The sequence below is a fragment of the Anarrhichthys ocellatus genome, unplaced genomic scaffold (genome assembly GCF_004355925.1).
Source record: "Anarrhichthys ocellatus isolate YVR2014 unplaced genomic scaffold, GSC_Weel_1.0 scaffold7, whole genome shotgun sequence".
Taxonomy (NCBI): domain Eukaryota; kingdom Metazoa; phylum Chordata; class Actinopteri; order Perciformes; family Anarhichadidae; genus Anarrhichthys; species Anarrhichthys ocellatus.
Genome location: NW_022280037.1, coordinates 12041118 through 12047901, shown reverse-complemented (window position 1 = coordinate 12047901; position 6784 = coordinate 12041118). Strand labels below are relative to the sequence as shown.

Sequence of the window (6784 nt, the reverse complement as noted above, 5' to 3'; positions counted from 1 at the left end):
CACTGCAAATACTTCTCACATATTTACATCCAAGACGCACACTCAAGTGACTGTACAACACACGCACACCCATGGCACAATGGCAGGCCCCAGGGCCCCAGACCCCAGAACAGTCTCAGGTAGATTGGGTGTCATTTTTTCTCTGCCTCCACATTCATTGCATCGTATAATCAGGTCGTAACCTAGTTGATGTCTTTATGAAACAATCTGCTGCACTGCAGGCGAGAGCACGTGAAGGGTATAGAGTGGCAGGGTGTGGAAACCCGTCGTCGTCGTCATCGTTTGTCGCGGCCGGGACACTGCAGCTCCTGCGACTCGAACCTGAGCGTGGGCGAGTTGTCTCTTTTGTGTAAAGGATACACATTAGGGTCTATGTAATTACAGAGCGAGTGCGGTGTATAATTTGAGTCATCACAGAGAGAGTGAATGAAGGAGAGCATGGTGTTACTGTAGTGTGGGAAAGAGGTGTGTTTAAAGGGTGGTCAATGGGGGGGGGGGGGGAGGCTTGTTGTTGTGCACCACCAGGGGGCAGTAGAATAGTTCCCACAGGAACTGGGGGGCTTCACTGTCAGGATGCAGGTCACACTCTAGGTATCTTCCTTGTTTCCTTCCTCTTTCTTCGTCTATCTTTTGCTTTTTCTTCCTCTCATCTCGTTTCCTCTAATCCTCCTCACCCTCCCTCCTTTCTCTTCCCCTCCCCACTTTCCCATTTTCCATTCTCAAAGCCACGACAGTTAGCTCGCTCAGTTGAGTTATTTTCAGCGCCGACACCTCCAGAGTCCTCCGCTGCTCACCAATTTACTGCACGTGCTTGCGAGCCCACTCGCAGAGAGAGGTGTGGGGGTCAGAGGCGGCGGATGGAAAAAGTGAGTCGAGTACAGTATAAGGTGGGAGGAGTGAATCAAACAAGATGCACCGGAGAGGATCTGCTGCATTTGGTGAGAGAGTGTGTGTGTGGGTTGTAGGCGAAGCGGCCTCCACATTGTGTTGACGTTGAAACACGAGATCACATGCTGAGGGGGAACGGCCAGAACCGATGTCTGGCCAAAGTTGTCGTTTTCTCCATGAGCGCTGCTGCGGTTTAGGGGGGAAGCTGAAAAGTGTGATGGGGGAGGAATTTGTCTCCTGTTCAGTTGTGGTCATTCATGAGGAGAAGGGTGTGAGTGTTTGTGGTGCTTTGTATGAGTGTGTTTAATGTGCACTATTAAACCCTGAGACTGGATGTCAGCAGTATAGTGGCAGAAGCACTTAAATGCTTTTATTAAGTGAAAGTACCAATACAACAACGAAAAAACTAATTACAAGTAAGAGTCAGTCCTCCATTCAAAAATACTACTTAAGTAAAAGTAACATAAATATGATCAGCAAAATGTACTTAAAGTATCAAAGTAAAAGCACGCGCTGCTTAGTAAAATGGACCCTGTGTGTGATATATTACATTATCACATCGTTAACACTGATGCAGCATTTTTCAGTTGTAGTTAGTCGAGGTGGAACTAGTTTTAGCTGCTTTATATACGCTTAGTCAAGACTAGTGCTTCCCAAACTAGGAGTTATGCCAATCCAAATCTGCAGGGTCACGAGATGATTAGTCAGACAGGAAAGAAGAAATAACAACACTGAAGACGGCTGAAACAACTAAACACAGCTTTATGTTAGAAGTCCCAAGACGAAACAGTTGGAAACCACCAGTTTAATCTTTTACAAGATGTTGTTTGTTTATTTTGTTTCTCATGCAAAGTAACAAGTAATTACAGCTGTCAGATAGATGTCGCTGAGTAAAAAGTACAATATTTCCCACTGAAATGTAGTGAAGTACGAGTAGTGTCATAGAAAGTAAAATACTTGAGTAAATGTACTCAGTTACTTTCCACCACTGGGTGTCAGTGGGTTTGTGTGGGAATGAACTGTAGGCCTGAGGAGGTCTGGAGGGCATTTTCTTTAAATGCCAGTGGTGGTGTGTTTGTGTCTGAGTAGGTGGGTGGGTGTGGGTGGGTGCGGGTGGGTTTTTTTGGGAGGGGGGGGGGGTGGATCTTGCATCCATTCCCTGCTGGATGGTGAAAAGTGCAGCGCAGCAGAAATGCATTCCAAGGTGGGGTGGGGGGGGGGGGGGGCTGAGGGGTTCCCACGATTACGGGTTTTTTTGGTGGGGCGGGGGTTTCGCCATCTCCGCTAAATGGCAGGAAAAGAGGGGAGAGTGTATAGATGATTAGTAGTGAAGGGGCCAAACCAGAGAAAAATGTTTTAGCCCCAACCTTTTATTGTTTATAGATAAAACGCTTTGCCAGAACCATTAACAGAAAAAAAAAAAAAGCGAGCGAAGGGGAGAAAAATCACAGCCTTGGACCATTAAGAACAAAAACTGATTCTTTAAGAAGAAAAAGCTGCTTGTTATGTGATGTTCGGCGTGTCTTTGCATGCTGATACATGTGTGTGTGTGTGTGTGTGTGTGTGTGTGTGTGTGTGTGTGTGTGTGTGTGGCTTGGAGAAGCCTGCAGCGGGCCCTGTAGCCGGTCTGACTGCTAATGAACTTGGATCGGCGTCCGTGAGCGTTGGGGCTGAAAGGGCTCTTTCTCCCGCTCGGGCACAGCCACTCAGCTGTCACTCGCTGACCTACAGCTCTCTGATTATGTCACTGTCGCTTAGAAGGCTCCGCATTCATCCATCATTAGGCTACAAGTCTGGACACCCCAATCAAACACCCTATTAAAAACCTTCTACTGGTCTCTTTCAGTTTGTTCGCTGGTTGCAGCTGCTGCTCGGCACCAAGACAACCAGTGTGCCAAACAATCTCTTCCTCGTGGATCAAATGAAGGTGAAGTGTAGAAATGTACAGAATAAGTGATGAAAGTAGAAGTTGAGTGTCACATTTTTACTATTCCGCCAACCTACATTTTGGCATTACGTATTTCCACTCCGTGCCACTTTTTACGTTTACTCCAGAACTCGTTTAGAAGGAAATATTGTCCAACATTTATCCGACAGCCGGAGTTACGTTGTGGAATCCGATTTAACGCAAAGAAACGTAAAACACAGCAACCGTTACCGGTGTTAAGACACAATAATCTCAAGTTGTAGTGAGGGTACAAGGTTTCTTATCCCACGAATCATCTCGGAACCCCCCAGATTTAAGCTTTTACTTTGGGAACCAGTGTTCTATTCCCAACCAGCTGCAAGAATAAAATGCTGCGTATGCATTAGAGTTCATTACCTACTAATGTAATATATAAATAAGCATAAATTACAGCTAGGGCTGGGTATTGTTTACTACGATACTAGTACCAGTGCCCTTAAAGTGATATCGATACCGAGGTGTGTGTGTCCCACTGGCGAGCTCATCGACGCTCTACGCTTTTCTGCACATCTTAAGAAGTTACTTTTGATACTTTGTGTACATTTTGCTGCTAACACTTTTTAGATGTTGAACACAGAACACAGGATTTCTAAAGTGTCGGGTCAGTACTTGGATTTGAATAAAGAGTCTTCTTCCAGCACTGCATGCTGTGCGTTTTCGGCCTCTTGGATCTGGAGGAATCCATTGAGCGCCGGTCGCCAGGAGCAACAAGCCTTCGGGAGGAGGAGGAGGGCGAGGAGGAGGAGGGATCTTGTGTCCACCCGTCCACACCTCCCTCTCTCCCTCTCTCTCTCTCTCTCTCTGTCTCTCGCTCTCTCTGCCATCCTTTCCTCCCCTCCCTCCCCTCACATGGGCTTTGCCTTTGGCTGAACGCTGGGATTCTTTCACAGAGGCTGCCGGTTGCCAAGAGAGAGAGAGCCACTGAAAAGCTGGGCAAATGTATGTGGGTCACTGCGAGTCAGAAGGGGGCTTTTCATTTCCCCTTCCCTCCTTTTTTCTCCTCCTTTTTGTTCCTTTGTTCTTTTTTGGCTCTTTTGGCTCGCTCCTTCCTCCCCCACGAGTGAAAAGATAACATTGATTTGTGTCAGTCCCGTTTATTATTTGTCCTGGACGAGCCGCTAAGACAATCCCCAATACGATATGAAGCGGTGTCCTATTGACTTCTTAACTTCTCTCTGGGTGTACACACATCTCTGAGCGTCCCTTTGTGTGTGTGTGTGTTTGTTTGTTTGGCTTGTGTTCCTGAACCCATGGACAAACAGAAGGGGACGAACTGCACTAAAAAGGATCTGGAGCAGATGCTCCGTTGGCCTCAGTCTCACTTCCTTTCAGCAGCTCTCGACTTCTTCTTTCCCTTCCTCTTTCTCTCTGATGGATGTTGAGTGGTTTGTGCTCTGTTTTTTTGTTTTTTTGTTGGTCTGGCTGACTGCAGGGACGCGGGAAAGTGATCCAGGCTGTTGACACTGCAGGGACGGATCAGGAGGACAGCTTGTGTTGTTGGCTTTACCCTGATATGTTTGTCTCTCTCTCTCTCTCTCTCTCTCTCTCTCTCTCTCTCTCTCTCTCTCTCCCCCTCCCTCTGTCTTTGGCTGTTTACATTTCTATTAGTTATCGACAGACAATCAGAAAAACAACCCCCAGGAAGAGTGGCATTTAGGCCCGCAAAGTTCATCAGTGCCTCTATCTGTGGTCACATCTACGGGAGTTTCAGGGGATTTTTAAAAAAAATGTTTTGACATGTGTTATCTCCTTTTTGAGGCAGTGAGAGTGAGTCTGTGCACATTGCATCGTTTCACTATTTCACCCTCTTTGTGTCTCTACGCTTCCCAAGGTTGTGAAAGACTTCGTCAATGGGGTATAAAGTCTAGATATCCCAGATATCCACATCAGAGCACGCTATTATTTCATTAGATTGATATCAGGTTGTCTGACACCACCCTCTTTCTCCCCCGTTCGCCCTTCTTCGGCAGAGTTTCTCATTTCAGGAAAGACAATGGCCTGTCTATCCTGCAGTACTAAGTAAATGTCAGGTACTGTCTACCCTCCTCCTCATCTATTCACTGAAATGCTCTGGGGGCTGAGGGCCAGATATCCATCTAGCAGGGTCTGTATACATATGTGCTACATGGTACAACTCCAGTCAGGTTACTGGATCGGGTTTCTCCACATGTATATAGTTTACAAGAACTCACACAAGGCCTAGGACAGATTTCAGGCATCTTTTATTTGATGTTATCAGTGAGGTTTTCAGCTTGTGTGAGCTGAATAAGAAGGTGTTTGTGGAGGCTTTTCTTGGGCCCAAACGTATTGCTTAATTGGGCAATTATCAGACAAACCCAGAGTGAAATTTTGAGCCTGGGGCCTGACATGGCTGCCCCAAGTAAAGTCCTGTTTGGAGTTGAAATGATTAGCTGATTATTATCAGATAACCTTTATAGAGAAGTAATCTCATTGAGACCCCTTGGTCTCATTCTCAAAAGTAATCAATTAGTTGAGTTGAAATGCCAAACACCTTCCGTTCTGGTTCCAATTTTGAAAATGAGTTGGTTCTCATGACATTGTATAACAATAAACTGACTATGTTTGGGTTTGGACTGCTGGTCGGACAAAACAAGACACTTCCAGATGCCGCCGTAGACTAAAACTGTCATCGCCATTTCTTCATATTTTCGGACATTTTCTAAACCATACGATCAATCAAGAAATCAAGTATATAATTGGAAGATTAATTGGCATTTAAAGCGTCAATAATCAATATTTTATAACAGTGTGTCAAATCACTGTGTGTGACGAAACTACAGAGAGTTATCAGCTGACTGCTGTTCCCCTTTTGCTCTTTGTTTTGTTTGTAACTGGCTGCAATATTGCATTCATATCTATCTAATTTACAATTTTAACTAATTGACATAGTTAACCACACTATGGTAGTAAATGTGTTGTATTTGTATGGATCGCAGCACCTTACCATACAAAGACATTACATTTACTATCATCTACAACAACTCCTCATCTTACTTGCACTTGTTTTTGTGATCCATCTATCTCTCTATCTCTCTCCCTCTCACTATATCTCTCAGTCTCTCTCTATTGCTCTATATCTCTGTATGTCTGTAAACTTCATGTTGAAAATACTACTTTGTATATGGAAAAATTTGATTCAAAAGTTATCTTTTTTGTGCTTTCCGGTACAGACTGATGGTGTGTTAGTCCTGGTTGGAAAAGGAAAATCCTCGTCATCCTCCTGCTTTCCCAAAAAGGATCGGCTAAATGAAAGGTACGTGGCTCTAATATATATATCGGGGTTTGTTACTCCTGGAGGGACTGACGGCATGTGTTATGTTATATCATTAGGATAATAATTCCTCCGATATAAGACACCTCTGGCAGTCTTCAGCCCTTTCATATCCCCCCTCTTTGCTTCGGACATCTGGCAGACATACGCCTCGGGCTCATGCGCAGGGAGGATGTGGGGGCAGGGATCGATTCCATAACTCTATGGACTGTTGACTGAGAGCTTCAGTAAAGAGAGATACGTCTCTTTCAGGTGTGAGCGCGAGCTTTCTGGTGCCGTTTTGTTCGGAACTAATAAGCTATCTCGAAGCCAGAGTCTTTTTCTACTGTAACATTATGAGGGAGGCAAAAAAACAACAAAGCTCCAGTCACCTGATTTCCTCTGTCTCTCATCTGAGGGTTTTTCTTTTCACTTCCTGCTCGGCTGGTATTTCTACAAGCTCGGTGTTAGTGGTGATGACAACAACATGTGTGCCGCAAACTTAATTTAGGCTTCAGCGTGAAGCGAACAATAGGTCATATGTGTTGTGACTGACTTTTTTTATAAAGTCCTCTGAAGCCTAATTGCTAATTGCCATCAGACATTATCCAGGGCCTACTTGCAAGAACTATGGAGATCATTGGGGGGGGGGGGGGGGG

General features: G+C 45.1%; 1 long non-coding RNA gene across 2 annotated transcripts in view; it reads left to right on the top strand.

Moving 5' to 3' along the window:
* The first annotated feature begins 666 nt into the window (after positions 1-666).
* The window catches only part of LOC116383612 (uncharacterized), a 44630-nt gene continuing 38512 nt past the window's right edge, over positions 667-6784 (top strand). For both annotated transcript variants that reach the window (XR_004212779.1, XR_004212778.1), the window contains exons 1-2: positions 667-866; positions 6046-6128. This is a non-coding gene — a long non-coding RNA (uncharacterized LOC116383612). The remainder of the gene's footprint in view (positions 867-6045; positions 6129-6784) is intronic.